The following is a 3,168-nucleotide window of genomic DNA, read 5'->3' as shown; positions in this document are numbered from 1 at the left end:
CCCCTTAACTAGTCCCCTCCCTCTACTCACCCCTGGCCAATCTATTGTGCAATGTCCACTCAGTATAAGAGTTGGCTCTAGAGGCGGCACACACATACATGAAAATATGATTCACAGTTCAATATATATCAGTAAAGGCCAAATTAGTGATAACAGACAAAGGGACAAGAGTTGAGAGAAACCATAGTAGATGTTGAATAAATTCTCCCCCACTACAACATAAGTTCCATGAGGACAGCGGTGTTTGGTTTTGTTTGCTTGTTTGTTTTTTTAATTGTAGTATAGTTGATTTACAATGTCGTGTTATTTCAGGTGTACAGCACAGTGATTCAGATATAGATATAGATTCTTTTTCAGATTCTTTTCCCTTATAGGTTATTACAAAATATTGAGTATAGTTCCTTGTGCTATACAGTAGGCCCTTGTTGGTTGTCTATTTTATATATAGTAGGGTGTACATGTTAATTCCAACTTCCTAATTTATCCCTCCTCCCAAGTATTTGGTTTTGCTTTATTTTGTCCATTGCTGTTTCCAGTGCCTCCTAGCACAATACCCGACACATAGTAGGTGAACAATAATTTGTTGCATTCAAACTAACGTATAAATTAGTGACTGAATAATGGCCATTACTATTATTTCCACCATTCTATAACACCTCAGGACTTCCTCTAAGATGTGAGTTCATTTATACGTTTGCTCATTAATTCAACGTCTATTGATGGAGTGCTACATACGCACAGGATATGATTTATGCCCCAGGGAATTTGTAACCTATCAAGTAGGTAAAACAAGGACAGCTGTGACTACTGTGGTAGTGCCCAGGCACAGCATCAGCTGACTCTCATTCTTTTTTTTAAATTATTGACTTCTAGTTGATTTACAATATGTTAGTTTCAGGTGTAGAGCAAAGTGATTCATACGGGCATATGTGTGTGTATATATATATATATATATATATATATATATATATATATATTCTTTTTCAGATTCTTTTTCATTGTTATTATAAGATATTGAATATAGTTCCCTGTGCTATACAGTAGGCCCTTGTTGTTTATCTATTTTATATATAGTAGTGTGTATACGTTAATCCCAAACTCCTAATTTATCCCTCCCCCTCTTCCCTCTTTGGTAATCATAAGTTTGTTTTCTGTGAGCTGACCTTCATTCTTATCTTCCTCTGCCCCATCTAGTTCAACTGCAGATCCCAGGGAGACCTGCTGGCCTTCACGCCATGTTAAATAAAATATATAAAAATCATGTTAAATAAAATGATTTTTTTTAATTATTATTTTTTTGGCTGTGTTGGGTCTTCGTTGCTGCACGCAGCCTTTCTCTAGTTGCGGTGAGCGGGGGCTGCTCTTTGTTGCTGTGGGCGGGCTTCCCATTGCAGCGGCTTCTCTTGTTGCGGAGAACAGGCTCTAGGCACGTGGGCTTCAGTAGTTGTGGCACGCGGGCTCAGTAGTTGTGGTTCACGGGCTCTTGAGCGCAGGCTGAGTAGTTGTGGCACATGGGCATCGTTGCCCCGCAGCACGTGGGATCTTCCCGGACCAGGGATCAAACCCGTGTCCCCTGCATTGGCAGGCGGATTCTTAACCACTGTGCCAGGAGGGAAGTCCCAAATAAAATGATTTTATTTAACATTTCCCTATTTGGGGACCTTGAGGTTATTTCTAGCTTTTCACTGTGATAACGACACTTCTACAGGCTTCCTAGTGTACCTTGTTATTTCCTTAGTATAAAATCCTAGAAGCACAGAGGTGAGTCAAAGGGTTTACACTTTTTAAAAATTTTCATAGGTATTGCCAAACTTCCCTTCAGAAATGTTACACAAGAGTATGCCCAGCAGCTGTATGTTTCTCAGCACAAGGGCCAAAGCTGGGTGTTGCTATTCTTTTCTACCTTTGCCAATCTGATAGATGAAAAATGGTATCTCTGTGCTGTTTCAATTTGTATTTCTTCGAGGTTGATGGGTATGGTAGGTTGATAATGGCTCACTCCCAAAGATCAGTGTACAAATCACTGGAACCTGTGAATATTACCTTATAAGGAAATGGGGTCTTTGCAGGTGTGATTATAAGGAAATGGGGTCTTTGCAGGTGTGATTAAGTTAATGATCTTGATGGGGAGATTATCCAGGATGATCTGGGTGGGCCCTAAATGACATCACAGCGTCCTTCCTTGTAAGAAGGAGGCAGAGAGATTTGACAAAGACAAACGAGAAGGCCATGTGACCACAGAGGCAGAAACGAGTGATGAGATCGCAAGAATGCCGGCAGCTACCAGAAGCTGGAAGAGGCAAGAAGTATATTCTCCCTGGAGCCTCAGAGGGAACATGGCCCTGCCAACACCTTGATTTTGATTTAGTGAAACTCATTTCGGACTTCCGGCCTCGAGAACAGTGAGAGAATACATTCCTGGTGTTTTAAGGCACAGTTTGCAGTGATGTGTTACAGCAAAACCATGGGAGGCTAATACGGTAGGTTTTTCACATGTTTATGGACCACATGAAAAAATCCTTCTGACTTTCAAAAACTTGTAAAAATGAAATATCACGCAATAACATGAACAGTATAATTCTATTTTCGTGAAAGTAAACCTGAATATTTGTATATGTGTTTACAGGTGTACAGAACTGCCTAAGATGTCTGGGAGGATGTACATCAAACTAGTAACAGTGATTAACTGGAGGGAGGTGTGGGAAGGAGGTGGGGGGAAGAGAAACTTTTAGTTTTTTCTCAAGATGCATCTCTGTTGTTTGAAGTTTTATGAAACTATATTCATGTACTAATTGTGTGAAAATATAGATAAGTCACATCTGCTTGCTGTAAACAATAAAATATGTAGAAAGTAGAAAACAAAACTGTCCCTCTCCTCTCAATTATCCCCCTTCCCAGAAATATTTGATAATAATTTGGCGTGCGTCTTCTCAGGCTTTCTTTCCATGACAAAGTAAACACAGGTATGTCATTTTTAGAGAACAAAAAAGAAGAGTGAGTACCATATACATTTTCACTTAAGGGTGTTTCTCCAAAATCATTTTAGGATCCTTACGTGCAGGGGCCTCATTCTCCTGGGCTAGTTGTTGCACAGACTCTCACCGTAAGAAAGTCCCAGAACTCTTTTTTTCACCAACCTCCCTGCTGCTTTGAACTTTCTTGTATCTG

The sequence above is a fragment of the Delphinus delphis genome, chromosome 12 (genome assembly GCF_949987515.2).
Source record: "Delphinus delphis chromosome 12, mDelDel1.2, whole genome shotgun sequence".
Lineage (NCBI taxonomy): Eukaryota > Metazoa > Chordata > Mammalia > Artiodactyla > Delphinidae > Delphinus > Delphinus delphis.
Note: the sequence above shows the minus strand (reverse complement) of the source record.